This window comes from Rhinopithecus bieti, unplaced genomic scaffold, assembly GCF_001698545.2.
Source record: "Rhinopithecus bieti isolate Rb0 unplaced genomic scaffold, ASM169854v2 scaffold_30927, whole genome shotgun sequence".
Taxonomy (NCBI): Eukaryota; Metazoa; Chordata; class Mammalia; order Primates; family Cercopithecidae; genus Rhinopithecus; species Rhinopithecus bieti.
The window spans coordinates 614,854-630,849 of record NW_016813672.1 but is presented as its reverse complement, the minus strand read 5'-3'; positions in this window follow the sequence as shown (position 1 = coordinate 630,849).

Genomic DNA, 15,996 nt, shown 5'->3' with positions numbered 1-15,996 from the left:
ATACTCATTTTTAAAATTCTTTAACAATGTTTTCTATGAATATTCCAACACTAATTAAGGAAAAAAATTGACCACATTATTTTCTCCTTATTTCAGTCATTTTTTAAAAATCCTGATGTGACAGTGAATGATGTGCTTTCTTAATGATACTATATTTTGTCTTCGTTATTAAGTACAAAACCCAGAAGAAGGTTATAAACTTTATCTTCAAATTGAGTAATTTTGTAAATACACAGTTGGATTTTACATGATTATAAATACTGGTGGGAAAATGTAGAAGTATATCTTGTATCTTTATAGTACAGATGCTTTTAAAAAAAAATTTCTGACTCATTGTGATGGCTTCATTCTATCAGTCAGTACTTTGAGGCATAATAAGTAGCCAATACACATAGAGGTTTATTGTGGTAGTAGATATAATATAAATCCATCTTTCAGGCAGTCTTCTTTAAAAGTTAGATTTTTTTAAGCTAAAGTTTTGTTAGTTTTTATTAGATCATTGTTGGTGATTATGTCTGAAATGAGTGGTGAAGAGCTTATACTAGGAGAGAATTGTCAGTCTTGCCATTAATAGTTGACCACAGATCTAGACCTTCAATAGTGGAGAAAGGTATATTCATTCACTGGCATCCTATTGAACCAATAAAACAATAGGTATGTTGCTACATAGAGAAATGTGTAAAATAAAGTGCTAATTTATAAAATCTTACAGTCACCATAGAAGAAACTACCTAAAAAAAGATAGGAATAGAATATGGAAAAATAAAAAGAGTTCTACAGGGGTGTTCAGATTAAAGATAATTTGCTTTCCTTTAGTAGCCAGAATGTTTATATTGTTTTGATTTTATTGTTTAGAATTATAAGAAAACACATTTGTATCAAATTTATTTCTTTTTATCCCTACAAAAATGTTCGAATTTGTGTGAAAGTTAATTTAGTCTCTATATACAAGTGCTAACTTCCGTACTCTGACAAATATGAATTATATAATTTCAATTATTACTAATTTGATGGGGCAGATAATTTATCTTGCATTTTTTGCATTTCTGTGAATTTTTGTGAAGTGTTCACAAATTGTCCATTAGATTTCATCATTTATTAATTACTAGGTTATGAGAGGCTTTCTTTGATCACTCTGTACCACATAATTACTTCGTCCTTCATGCCAGTGCCTGCTTTAGCTTTTTATTTTCCATAGTACTTACCTGGCTTATATTATGTGTTTATTTTTTAATGTATTCTTCTATTTTCTTCAGTGCTGTCAACATTGAATAACAGCTGCCATAGATTAGATAGCTGACAAATAACTGTTGAATGAATAATAAATGTCCTTACACATTTTTCTAATAGTGTTGTTATTTTGTGTATTAATCTGAAAGATCTCCTTCTATATTAGAGAGACAACATTTAAGAATATGTTACAAATACATTTTTCATTTGTAATAGACTTTATTTTTTATTCTTTTAATTAATTTATTAATTGTTTGTTAAAAAAGAAATTTAATACAGTTATCTACTTAAATGCATTATTTTTATGGTTTCTGTATTTGATGTTTTGCCTGGGAATACTTTCCTCCCCCTCCTTCCTCTCTCCCTCCCTCCATTCCTCCCTCATTTCCTCCCCCCTCTTCCTCCCTCCCTTCCTCTCCAACTCCCTACCTCCCTCTCTATTTTGTACTCCCTTCCTGTGTGTGTGTGTGTGTGTGTGTGTGTGTGTGTGTGTGTGTATGGGTGTGTTTCAGCCATGGAACTTAGTGTGGCATAGGTGAAATATAAAGACCTAATTTATGTTCAACATGGAGACTTCACTTTACCAGCATCACTTGCTATTTAATTAGTCTTTGAAATGCTGCCTTTATGGTATACTAAGAAGTCATGTAGATTTGGTTCTGTTTCTCTATTCTTCCATGAAGCTATCTATTTGTAGCAGCAGTTTCATTCTTGCTTAATGTAGTTTTGCTGTATTTTTGAGTATTTCATGGATAAATTCCCCTTCCATTTTTTCAAAATAATATTTTGAATGTTCTTTTTACTTTTATTATTTCTGATGAGCTTTGGAATCCTTTCTTTCATGAAGCTATACATATTAATGAGAATAAATTTTGTATGCCTGAAATAGAAATTTGAGCATTTGGCAGAGATTGCACTCTGTGCCCTTAAGCTTTTAGACTAGCTTTTAGACCACCCTCTGTTGCTACCCCTAAGAACCATGTTAGGAATGAATCACTGTAAGCTCATTCTCTAATGCATGACATATTCTGTGGGGTTTTTTTTTTAGTGCATTTGTTTTTTAAACTGATAAACTTTCAGGATTCAGTGAGAGGTTTTAAATTGAGATTTTAATATTTTAGTAGGTGCCTGTTCTTATTTTTTAAATGAAGGATTTTGAAAACTCTTTTTCTTTTTGCTCCATTTGAAATAAACTACAGTTGATGGCCGAGCAAAAGGCACAGGTGTGAGGATGGTGTATGCTTGTGGAAAAGCTTTGGGATGCCTGGTCTTCTGGCTGGTTAAGAAGCACTGGGTGCTTCTTATACCCCCAAAGCAGATCCCTAACTCTGCTCCCAGATGAAGGCTTTCATGCTAAATGCAACAGTCAGGAATGGTTAGAAGGAATATAGTACAACCAGCCACTAACTTATTACTCTAGACATGCAAAAAAAAAACTAGTCCCAATGGTCTCTGGCAAATTTCATCCACAGTATGTTGTCTTGCTTTCATTTTTAAGGTTCAGTCTTAAAACTACAGGAGCACACATTAGGGAGTGTTCTTGCTGAATTAGCTGACGAGGGAAAGGGGATAACAATATGTCCCTGTCTAAGTGGCTTTAAGGTATCTGTATTCAAAGTCTTCAAATCTTTTGACCTTTCAAAAGGACAGCCTTGCCATTGGTCAGTATATCTTGTCATTTACTATGACATGGTGGTTTCTTGTGTTTGGATCTCTCTTTGAGACAGAGATTTACAAATATGATTACACAACTTTCAAAATTCTGTCAACAGTTTTGTTTTAGGTTGAGCTACTAGTCCCTGAAGCTCTAAGTGACATTCTGAAATTTGTTAATCAAATGAGCCTATGGTTTGTGGCTTTGATTTCTCACACTGGCCAAGTGAACCTAAAGCACTTTGCCATAAGGGGTTTTTAAAAAGTCTTACATAGTCATCCTTTTCTGGCTTTCCTTCTATGCAAAAGCCTGTGAGAGAAAGCAATGGCAATACAAATAAATGAAATTTAATAGATTGTTTTAATTTAAGAGCAACAATTCCTCTGGAAATTAATCATGTTGGAGTGAGTGTGAGCTAGGAGAGCAGCAGGACTTACTTCCCAGTCCTGAAAGGATAAAGTTAAAATATGTCTGGAACCAGCAGATGGCGCCAAAAGCAACCTCTAGTTGCTCTCATTGCTCATTAACATAAGATACTCCCACCAAAGCCATGACAATTTACATTTGTCATGTAAATAACCCAGCATGATGGCAATGATCCAGAAATTACTAGCCCCTTTTCTAGAGACTTCTGAATAATCAGCTTCTTAATTTGCATGTAATTAAAAGTGAATGTAAATGCTGCTAACCAATAGCTCACAAGTGCTGACTCTGGGTCACTACCTATGGGTTGACTCTGCAAGGAACACCTCCTGTTCAATAAAAGTTGCTGTCTAGGCTGGGCATGGTGGCTCACCCCTGTAATCCCAGCACTTTGGGTGGCCGAGGAGCGCAGATCACGAGGTCAAGAGATGAAGACCAGCCTGGTCAACATGGTGAAACCCTGTCTCTACTAAAGATACAAAAAAAATTAGCCAGGTGTGGTGGTGGGCACCTGTAATCCCAGCTACTTGGGAGGCTGAGTCAGGAGAATCACTTGAACCTGGGAGGCGGAGGTTGCAGTAAGCCGAGATCATGACGTTATGTGCCAGCCTGGGCAACAAGAGCGAAACTTCATCTCAAAAAAAAAAAAAAAAACTTAAAAATTATCTGGGCATGGTGGCACGTGCCTGTAATCCCAACCACTCAGGAAGCTGAGGCAGGAGAATTGCTTGAACCAGGGAGTTGGAGGTTGCAGTGAGCCGAGATTGCACCACTGCACTCCAGCCTGGTGACAGAGCAAGACTCTATCTCAAAAATAAAACGTTGCTGTCTAACACCACTGGCTGGCTCTTAAATTTTTCCTAGGTGAAGCTAGGAACCCTCATGGGTTAAGCCCCAATTTCAGGGTTTGCTTGTCCACCTGCATCAAATGGACTAGTTTTTAGTAGGCACTCATTTTATTACTTCCAGCTTTAGGAGATCATTTTTCATAACTCTCTCACTGATTACCATTCTGTCTTTGCAGACATAGTTTGGTCAGCTCAGCAGAGCTAACTTTCTCCATCAGGGTTTCCTGTGGTAGCTTCCCGGCTGAGCTAACTGTGGTTCATAGGGAAGAAAAGACCTAGCTTTGCAGGTGGGGGTTTTAAAGTTTAGGTTCCAAAAAAATTAGGGCAAATGCTTGACTTTGTTTCTCATTGTTTTCCTTCTATCATCCTTCAGGATAATAGATAGATAAATAATTTGATTTAATGTCTTTGCAGTGTACACCTTCCTTTGAATGATTTCTATTATTCTGTCTTAATTTGTGGTTTATTGGAAAGTCTTGGTTCTGTTATGGTGGTCTACATAACCCAGCTCAGATAATAAAACAGAATGGTTTCCTGAATTCAGTGGAAGAACAAATGCTTAAGAGATTTTCAAATATAAAATAATAAAGAAAAAACTATTACTAAATTAAAAGTCATTTAATTTTAAAATATCCATACTTTTAACAGCTCAGTCACTAAGTTGATGAATATTAATTGGCTGCAAATTATTTTCTGGGTTTGATTTAAAAAACCAAAGGACAGAAAGAGATATCGAGCAACTTAATTCATCCTTCCATCTTCAGTCAGTTCCACAGTTGACTTTCTGGAGTCAGAAGAAATACTTTCTATTATTGCAAATTACCTCAGATACTCCATGAAAGTAGGTGGAATGTAAAATGTTCCACATGCATTGTATTAGGCATTTTATCAATTCATTTAAAACCCAAGTCAGACAGGGCACTTTGGCTCACACCTATAATCCCAGCACTTTGGGAGGCCAAGACAGGTGGATCATGAGGTCAGGAGTTCAAGACCAGCCTGGCCACGATGGTAAAACCCTGTCTCTACTAAAAATACAAAAATTAGCCAGGCATGATGGTAGGTGCCTATAATCCCAGCTACTCAGGAGGCTGAGGCAGAGAATTGCTTGAACCTGGGAGGTGGAGGTTACAGTGAGCTGAGATCACACCACTCCACTCCAGCCTAGGCGACACAGTGAGACTCCATCTCAAAAAACAAAAACAAACTCAAGTGAGATCAAATAACCCCCATGCTCATACCCTTCAAGGACTTTTCATATTTCTCAGATGGAAAGCCAACAGCCTTAGAGTGGCAGGCGCGCGCCAGGGCCACCTGACTTGTCTCTTCTCTATCTTAGCTCTCCTACTCCTCCTCCACTCCTCTTTGACCACGTTGGTCACCTCACTCTTCCTGGAACCCACCCAAGCATGCTCCTGCCACAAGACCTTTGCACTAACTGTCCCCGTTGGCCAAAGCTCTCTTCCTGCAAATGTCCCACGTTGTTTTCTCCCTCTCTGTTTGAGTCTTGGATCTACCATCACTTTTTTAGAGAGATGTCCCATAACCATCCTGGAACCATGTAAAATGACACCCCTGGCACTACGTCCCTGCCCCAGACACACACACACACACACACACCTGTGCTTTGTTTTTTCTTTTCATGATGGCACATATCAAGATTGAGCATGATTTAGTACTTATTTATTTGTTTACTGATGGACTCATCTGCAGGAACATAAATTCAGTGATGGAAGGATTTTGCTTTCTTCTCTGTTGTATCTCCAATGTCTGAAACAGTATCTAGTATGCTCAGTATTAAGTTAATATTTGTTAAAAACTTTGTGAGGCGGAGAAAACTGAATACTATGTGATCTCACTTACATAAAATCTTAAAAAGTCAAACTCATAGAAACAGATAATGTAACAGTGGTTAGCAAGGAACGGGGTGAGAGATGTCGGTGGAAGGGTACAGACTTTCAGTCAAAAGATGAATAAGTTCTGGGGACTGAAAGTATAGTATGTTGTCCATAGTTAGCAATACTGTGTCATATACTTGGAAATTGCTAAGAGAATAAATCTTAAGAGTTTTCACCACATACACAAAAAAAGATAACTTTGTGAAATAAGGGATGGTTAACTAACTTCATAGTGGTTTTGGTAATCATTTCACAATGTATATATATATATATCAAATCATCACAGAATATACTTTAAACATATATAATTTAATTTCTCTATTATATCTCAACCAAACTGAAAAAAATTGTTGCCCTCCAATTATATGCAGTATTAACACAATTCTGGGCCCATAAAAATACCTTCATTATGATTATGATTATGATTATGATTTTTTTTGAGATAGAGTCTCACTCTGTTGCTGTTGCCCAGGCTGGAGTGCAGTGGCATGTTCTCGACTCACTGCAACCTCTGCCTCCTGAGTTCAAGCGATTCGCCTACCTCAGCCTCCTGAGTAGCTGAGACTACAGGTGTGTACCACCACATATGACTAATTTTTGTGTTTTTAATAGAGATGGGGTTTCACCATGTTGGCCGGGCTGGTCTCACCCTTCTGACTTCAGGTGATCCACATGCCTCTGCCTCCCAAAGTGCTGGGATTACAAGTGTAAACTACTGTGCCTGGCCCCCTTCATTAATATTAATTGAATAAATAATTAATGAAAAACATTTTCACCAAAAAAAAAAAAAAACACTTTGTGAAGTAACTCAGATGTCACTATTGTTTGAAAATATACTTATCTTGCTATATATGTTTTATATATGACAAGGATGGATTATGATTTTAATTAAAAAATTCATTCAAATAAACAAACATACATGTTGCTGGGCTAGGCCATGTGATAGGGGATGCCAAGACGAATTCATTTTACTTCAGCTTACCACTTCATGGCCTCAGGAAAAGCATAAAACATTTGGCAGCAGCAGCAATCTCCAAGTAATTGATAGTTATGAATTATGTAGCCAAAGCAGAGGAAACAGCAAACCATTCTGGTTGTTTTTCACATAGACCTGATTGTTGTAAGTAGAAATGAGAAACTGACACAACAAGAATGGAAATAGCGTGTATATGCTATATTAATTAGTTACTTAATATTAACGTTTGCCTTTCCTAAATCCTAAATCTGTTCTCACACTGCTAATAAAGACATACCCGAGACTGGGTAATTTATAAAGGAACGTGGACTCACAGTTTCACATGGCTGAGAAGGCCTCAATACAAGTAATGTATAAAGGAAAATTCCACATGAACTCACAGTTCCACATGGCTGAGGAGGCCTCAATCATGGCAGAAGGCGAAGGAGGAGCAAAGGCATGTCTTACATGGCAGCAGGCAAAAGAACATGTGCAGGGGAGCTGCCCTTTATAAAACCATCATATTGCATGAGACTTACTCACTATCACAAGAACTGCACAGGAAAAACCCACCCCCATGATTCAATTACCTTACACTGGGTCCCTCCCACAACATGTGGGGATTATTGGAGCTACAATTCAGGATGAGATTTAGCTGGGGACACAGCCAAACCATATCAACTGATAGGAAAAAACTTCAAATAATTATAGTAGAAACAGAAGATCAAAAACCATTTTTGCTGGTGCTGTGGCTTATACTGTAATTCAACAACTTTAGGAGGCTAAGTTGGGAGGATTGCTTTGGTCCAGGAGTTCAAGACTGCAGTAAGCTCTGATTGTGCCACTACATCCAGCCTGAGTGACTGAGAGAGACCCTGTCTCTAAAACATCAAACAAGAAAAAAAAAAAAAAAAAAGAAACAAAGTTTGAACATTTATTCCTAAAGTTTTTTTGTACACTGACATCTTTGATGATGAGTTATGGACCTTCTCTCCAGAATAACAAACCTAAACACATAGTACATAAAAATCAAAACATGTGAGGGCATGGGGTGCAGGGGTTCGAGCCTGCAATCCAGCACTTTGGAAAGCTGGGATGGGAAGATAGCATGAACCCAGTATTTTGAGATAAGCCTGGTCAACTTAGTGAGACCATGTCTCTACAAAAAAATTTAAAAAGTAGCCAAGTATGATTATGCATTCTTGCAGTCCCAGCTACTTGAGAGGCCAAGGCTGGGGGATTGCTTGGGCCCAGGAGTTCAAGACTGCAGTGGGCTATGATTGTGTCACTACACTCCTGGGTGACAAAGCGAGAGTTCCATCTCTTAAACAGCATATGAGTGATTCTTCATGGACCCCTTTAAGTCCATTCATGGATCCTAGTTCGAATATTTCGGATGTAGAGAAATGGAGAAATATAACCAAGGAAAAAGCTAATATTCCTACTGTGAATTCTACCTGAAGCCTACTGACAAATTAAGAAAAAAAAGGAAAGACAAATTATATAAAAGAAGGAAAGAAGTCATAGAAAAGTGAAAGTTATCATGTACTTAGTCTATGCCTCACACTATGGTAAGTTTTTAAAATACATAATATCTCAAGAAATTCCCATCTCACTCATTTGAGGGAGCTGTTGTTATCCACAATTCATACACAGGAAACAAAGAGTAGAAATGGAATTTCAATCCAGGACTTGCTAGTTTCAAAAGGCTATAATCTTTTTAACCTCGTGATGAAAATAAGTGTACTATTCATCAACGAGAAAAGACACATATTTTTCCTTGATGCTAAACTCTAAGAAAAGAGACTGAAACTTTCTACAGGCTAGAAAGACAATGGTATTTTATGTTTTCTCCATCCTCCTTTTACCGAGCAGATTACAGTCATAAAACTTGGGAGTGTTATGAGTGTTTAAAAATATTTTCATTTGATAAAACTCTTCTAGGACTGGGAAGTTTTATCTGGCAATTAACTTGTGTGTGCTTTGATGATAGATACTGCGTTTTTATTTCTGATACAATTTCTCCATTTCAAACTATCTTGCTTTATATACAGAGGCCACTCAGGACGTAGCAGTCAACTGATTGACTATATACAGGTCATTTCAGATGGCTCAGATTCCAGCCTAGTTTAAATAACTTAGAAATCCTAGTTATATTTGGAAAGGATCTTGAGAAATCCAGATGCTTAGCAATAATCCATTGCAGGCAGCATGCATATTAATAGCTAATATTAATTGAGCACTTACTAAGCTCCAGGCTGTGTTTTAAGTACTCTTCATGAATTTCTCTTTCAGTCTTCTCAACAGCTATTTAAATTAAGAGGCACTATTATCTCCATGAGAAAAATGAGACACAGAAAGTGTTTTCCAAACCATCTATTAATTTAGCCAAAACACTGGTCAGTCTGTCAAATTTTATTCAAATCAACTCAATCAAAACTATCCAATTAAAATGGAAAACAGACAGAATCTTACATCTATTTTCTAGAGGCCAGAGTAGAATTCTTCCATATAGTGTGCTTCCAGCTATTTCGCTAAGATCCCAGTTTCAAATGATTTGGATAATATAAAGAATATGTAGAAAAGTCACCCACCTCACCATGCTGCCCTGTCAACATCTTTCTTTGTAGGTGTTTTGCATCCTTCTAAGCAGATTGCCAAGGATCAATCAAAAGTAGAACAATTGAGGGATGAGGTTCTCAGGAGCATCTGAAATGACAGCCTTCCATAAGCATAACCTGGCAGATGATGAGCATCCTTTGGAGAATCGGCAACCTTACACGAAAAGGACAATTGTCATGTTCCATGGCTGATTTCAAAGGATCTTGGCATTTTCTCATCATATTAAGAGTAAATCATTAGTGAGAGTAACCTTTGGATGTTAACATATCCTGCAAAATTAATTAATGCTTAAATTCAGAACTCTCCATTGTAAAGACATTTGTCTTCATTTTTGCTTAAAAAAAAAGGACAGGGAAAAAGTTCAATTGTAACTGTATTTGGCTTCATGTGAGACACGAGCTCTCACTCTAGAACCACCCACCCATGCTCCGTTTACATACACAAATAGCAATTTAGGATGTGTGATGTCTTTTCAGTTTTAGTGTCTCCTGAGATAATTATTGGGCAGATTCAGGACAGAAGTTGCATAGTTTCTTAGTTTTAATAATTTCTTAAATAATTGGGGTCTTTTCTGGCTATACCTGATTTACCTAGGAGGCCATGCACTTACAGGTTGGCTTTGCCTCAACAGATGTGAGCACCAGACCCTTTCCTGCCTCACAATCACAAACGATACTGCGCAGGACACCTTGGGGCTGCATTAAGGGCAGGTGGGGTGGGAGTAGGAAAGAAGTAAATAGAGATGGATGTGCCAGTGACAGAAGGAGCAAGGATTAAGTGAAGAAGAGGTGACAGAGAAGTCATTGGGTAGAGCAATGCTGGTGCAACTGCTAAGCAGGTTCATGGATAAAGCAGTCTAGCTTTTGCCTGAGGCAAGTTCAAAGGGGCATTGTCAGGCTTTGAAATTGTGTCAGCTTGAAGCACTGCTGGCATGAGTTTTATAAGAATTTGTGATCACTTCTATACACTCAACCCAATATCAGGAGAAAAGGATGTCACTTTGTTTTAGGACACTTGCATCGATGTCTAATTGCAAAATGTCTGAGTAGATAGTTTAGTTTTTAAGCATAAGAAAGGTAAATGATTGTTTAAAAATGTACCCAGGATTTCATTTGTATTCAGGAATAATGAGGCCAGAAGGTGAGAACACAATTGTCATTGAAAAGATAGTTTAGTAGTCACAGTTTCCAAAAGGAGGGAACCTTGCCCTGTAGGGCCACAAGAGAGAACACTGAGGTTGGTCACAGGCAGACAGAGGGGAGAACACTTCAGAAAAGCCATTATTGTGGTTTTCAGGGGAAGGAATTGGTGAGGTAAGGTAAGCAGGCTAAGCAGGTTCAGGATTCGCTAGTTTGAATGATTTCAATCAGCTGGAGTGTAGGCCCCTACCCTGTCTCCAGTTGTCTGCTAGCCCTGGGTTGACTAAGGAAGGGAAATAGTATCCATGGTGCAAGAAGAGGCAGATGAGCGGTGTGGGCTTTTAACTGGTTAGTTTGCATATGAAGGCACACTTGATGAAAAACTCCTTTGCTATCTCTAGGGGTCTGCTAACCACTGGAGGGGCAGTCTTTCCCCAATCAGCAAAACCTCAGATGTCAAAATGTTCTTGACAAGGCCAGTCCCCCAAAAGATGGGGCCTTTCTCTGTTTGGTATCAAGAAGCCAACACGTGAAACCAAAAGTGAGCATGAAGCAGAGCAAGATTTATTCAATGGCCATGGAATTGAGAATTGGGAGTATAGCTCAGAAATCAACTTCTTGACTAGTGAGGGGCAAGGGGGTTAAATATAGGGTTTCTCTAAAAAAGGAGTTGGACATTAATAGCAAGAAGAGGAATATTCATATCTTTTCTGGAAATGGGCAGTGAACTTCTCAGAGCTACGGCGCTGCCTTCCTTTTTGTCTTTTTATGGCTTCTTCTGTTTGTTGTCATGGCAATTGTCAACTGTCATGGCACTGGTGGTAATGTCATTTAGCATGGAAATGAAATTATAATGAAGTCTGAGATCTTTTTGGAGTCATTTGGTTGGCTATTTTGGTTCTAGGCAGTCTCAGCTGGTCTAGTTTCACAGGGAACTTTTTTTTTTTTTTTTTTTTTTTTTTAAATCATAGACATCTTGTTTCTTAAGATTAAGCAGAATTAAGGCAGGGTAGAAATTCAGCCATGTCATATAGCCATTATATCAAGTAACAAATTATCAGATACAAAAACTACAAAATACGGTTAATGCAACTATGTACAGGGATGCCCCCATTCTCTCTCTGTACACATGCAAAATAAGTGTGCACTATCAAAACACACCTCCCTGTCCCAACTTCCAGGGTTGTCTTTGGGTGGCTCTGGGAAGAGGAAGCCAAAGTTGCATGGTTGCATGGAGAAAGAGCAATGGATATTCACTTTGACTTACCCAAAGTTTGTGCAGCCTGGATCTGAAGAGATTGTTGTCTCTTTCTGGTTGGGTTCTACTGGGTGATTCTCAGAGGAGAGGCCACTCCTAATGGTCGGACTCTTATGTGCTCCAGGAACTGTATGTTTTCATAGATGTGCCTCCAGCAGTAATGCTGCCACTTTGGTCTGAGAAAACTTTATGAGACATACAAATCACACCCTTGTATTTTCATTATAAAAATTATTAAGAAGTATTTGAAAGATATTCTTTAGCAAAGGCCTGCATTTTCCTTGGCTAGTCACCTCTCTTGAGGCTCACTCCTCTGCTCTGCTATTCCATCTTTAAATCATTAGTATAGTGTTTATATTTTTCAAATGGCACTTACGTATACTTACATGGAGGGGTAATACATTCCATTACTATCGAAATTCTATCCATCTTCCCAGATAGAGCTGGAAGTTTCACTTGTCTCAAGTTGTTCATTCATGCAGTTAATGTCAATTGAGCACCTAGTCTGTATCAGTATTGTTTTAGGATAAAACCAAGCACAATGTAGACAACATACGGTCATACTTGGTGCTGACACTCCAAGGAGGAAGTCAGGCAATTAAAAAAAAAAGAATGTGTCAGATGGTTACTGTCATAGAGAAAAATAAAATAAGGTGGGAGAATAGAGTGTGAAGTAGATGGGAAATATTGCTACTTTATATATGGTGGCAAGGGCAGGCTTTGTTCATAAGGTGAGCATGCTTGTGTTTTAGTAAGTTTCCCATTAAGAAGGAACAGCATATGTGAATGCCCTGAGATGGGAATGCATTTGGAATGTCCCAGGAAAAGTAAGGAGACCAGTGTGACTGAAAAGAGTGACAGAGAGAGAAACAAGACATAAAACTAGATAGTAATGGGTGAGGAATTGGGAAAAGAGGCTGCTGGGCCTTGCAAACCAATCTAAGGACTTGAGTGAAAAGGGAAGCTACAAGCAGGTTTAGAGTAGCAGAGCAGAAGAAAGAAATTCACATTTTCACAGGATCCTGCTGGCTTCAGAGAAGAGTTTGCATGGTTAAGAGCATAAGAAAGGAGGCCTTTAATATATTCCAGGTGAAGATGATGAAGGCTTGGACCGGTGATGGAAGTGGAAGTGAGGAAAAGAGTCAGGTTGTGGATATGTTTTTGAAGGTAGAGCCAGCAGGGTCTGCTGTTGGATCAGATGTGAGATGTAGGAAGACTGAGAAGTCTAAAATAAGTCCAAGGTTATTGACTCAGAGTGAAATTTTCACTAATTGAGCTGGGGAAGGCTGCAGGAGAAGCTAGTTTTGGTGGAACAGGTGCAGAGGGGGTGAAGGTGAGAAGACGGAGGAGCTCAATTTTGGATCCATTAAGTTTGACATTGTGGTTAGACATGCAAATAGAAATGTTGAGTAGGCAGTTAGATACACAAATCTGGAATTCAGGTGAAATATAAAATGGGAAACAATATAGGTACTATTTATAGACATGTGACTGAAGATCACATAGTCAGTGAGCAATAGTCACAATAGCCAAAAGGCAGAAATGACCCAAATGCCCATCAACACAGAGGAGGGCAAAGGACCATGCCCTGGGATCAGCAGTACTTAGAGGTAGAGCAGATGAGAGAAAAAAAAAAAAAAAAAAAACAGGAAAAGAGATTGTAAAGGAACACCCAGCAACTTGGTTGGAAGCCAAGTTAAGAAAGTGTTTCCAGAAAAAAAGAAAAATGTGCATTACGCATTTAAGGCAAGTTAGGTGAGGAAACAAATCAACCAAGGGATTTAGCAACATAGAGATTATTGGGAATGGCAGAGTTAGTCTGTTTGGAGAGAGATCGAGAGAGAATTGGAGAAGAAACGTAGAGTGCAGGCATAGATACGTAGCTTGAGGAATTTTGCTACAAAAGGGAGCAGAGATACAGGATAGTAGTTGGACTAGAATGTGGATTAAAAAGAGGAAAGTTGTTCAAAATCTTTTTTGAATATTCTGAATCATGTCTCTCTATCCGCATAACTGGCCCAGCATAGATGCTTAGTCAGTGTCTACGATTAGGATAAGTGCATACATTGTGATATATAGACCTGTGGGTATGCTACATCATACTGCTTTGACATGATTTCACGAATATCTGTCTTGTTTAATCAATGCTGGGTTGAAAGCCACTACTCTGACACCTAACATGAGAAGCAGGAATAAAGTGGGTACTGAAACTGTACGTGATGTGCATATTTTGCACATAATCCTCTTAGCCAGTCTTGAAAACAAAATGAAGATGGATTTGTTTACCTGCCTATTTTCCTTCTTAGTCTGTGATTCCACATTGCTAAGGGTGATGTCTTTTGGTCTCTGTATCCACAGTAACACGTAGTACCTGGGGATCAGAGGCATTTAAAAAAGTTGATTGGAAAACATGAATTAAATGAATGGATAGAAAGTAGTACAGAGGTCTGGCGCTGAATGTTATTACCACCTGAAAGCATACAGGTTACATAAGGAACAGTTCCTTGAACTATCAGGAACTTATTGCTAATGGTAATACAAATAGGGCAAAATATTTGAAGAAAAACCATGCATGAAACTTGAGTAAGTCTTCTTGACTTGAACTGGTTGTGGACATCAAAAATTAAGAAGTGATATTTAAGTTTTAGACGAGATTGGGCATGTTCCAGGTGGTATGGCCAGAGACGATTTTTAACTTTTCAGACATAAGAGAGTGTTTTCTTAAATTTGTCAGACTGAAAATTCTGCTAATCTATTAAGGACTTTACTATTATAATTAGCTTGTTCCTTACAATTCACTGATCATAATAATTTATTTTATTATTAACAAGAACATTGCTCACCATGGTTAGAATTCCATTAGTGTTCAACACTAATAAATCATGTGCCACTAGTTAATTATCCCCCAAACTTTTAATTAAACAAAACCAGCACTCGTAACCAAACTGGCCCTATGTTGACAGAATCCTGCTATGCAAGTCTGATTTTATGACTTTGTGGTCAGCTGATAATAACTTCAAGAGGCAGCACTCAGGTTGCATATTCACTCTTGAGCCTGTGGTTATCTACTCTGACTCTACCAAAACCTAATAGTAAGTCAGGAGCTGTTAATCAAAAGGAGTAATTTGTCAGTGATGGCATAGCTTTTCTACAAAATCTTAGAGGACTGCACTGAAATTCTTCTAATAATACTTTCTCCCTACAACATCCTGTTTGCTCCATATACTTCAAGCCCTATCAGGCCTATGGGCTCCTAAGTTCCCAGTGATGGAATTGATTACTTACAGTCTGAAATAGCAAGAGAACTCCTCTTGCTCGGGACCCATTGATCAAGATATTCACCTCAGTTTGACTAAACTTTAGATAAGTTTTTTCTTTCTTTCCTCCTTTCTTTTCTCTCTCTCTCTTCTTCTTCTTCTTCCTCTTTTTTTTTTTTTTTTTTTTTTGGAGATAGGGTTTTATTCTATCACCCAAGCTGGAGTGCAGTGGCACAATTTCAGTGCACTGCAGCCTCAACTTTCTAGACTTAAGCAATCCTCCCACCTCAGTCTTCTGAGTAAGCTGGAATCACAGGAATGTGCCACTACACCCAGCTTATTTTTTATTCTTTAATTTTTTTGTAGACATGGGGATGTCTCTATGTTGCCCGGGCTGGTCTCGGACTCCTAGGATCAGGTGATCCTCCTGCCTCGGCCTCTCAAAGTGTTGAGATTACAGATGTGAGTCACTGTGACTGGCTAGATACATTTCTACTTCACTAGGGGACCCTAATTTATTTATTTTCCTTCCTTCCTTCCTTCCTTCCCTCCCTCCCTCCTTCTCTCCCTCCCTCCCTCCCTCCCTCCCTCCTTCCTTCCTTCCTTCCTTCCTTCCTTCCTTCCTTCCTCTCTCTTTCTTTCTTTTTTCTCTTTCTTTCTTTCTTTCTTTCTTTCTTTCTTTCTTTCTTTCTTTCTTTCTTTCTTTCTTTCT